The sequence below is a fragment of the Propithecus coquereli genome, unplaced genomic scaffold, assembly GCF_000956105.1.
Source record: "Propithecus coquereli isolate 6110/MARCELLA unplaced genomic scaffold, Pcoq_1.0 Scaffold587, whole genome shotgun sequence".
Classification (NCBI taxonomy): Eukaryota; Metazoa; Chordata; class Mammalia; order Primates; family Indriidae; genus Propithecus; species Propithecus coquereli.
Genome location: NW_012151807.1, coordinates 860,368 through 860,675, shown reverse-complemented (window position 1 = coordinate 860,675; position 308 = coordinate 860,368).

Genomic DNA, 308 nt, shown 5'->3' with positions numbered 1-308 from the left:
GGACGCGGTGATGTCGGCTAAGACAGCACAGGCTGTGAAGGAGACCAAAAAGCAAGGGGGTGTGAGGAGCACCCGGGCAGAGAAGTGCCATGGGGCTGAGGCAGAGAAGGTGACCCCAGCAGCACAGTAGATGGCGCTGCCATGACTCGGGGAGGCCGAGTAGACAGAGGCGCAAGGTGGGTTTGGAGACCTGGGGAGAGCGGTTGGCTGCGGCGGGGAGCTGGGCGGGGGCCGGGGTAGATGAGGTGGGTGTGGGCCATCAGGTCCTCTGGGCTGGGATATTTGTCTTGCATTCAGCACGGCTGGCA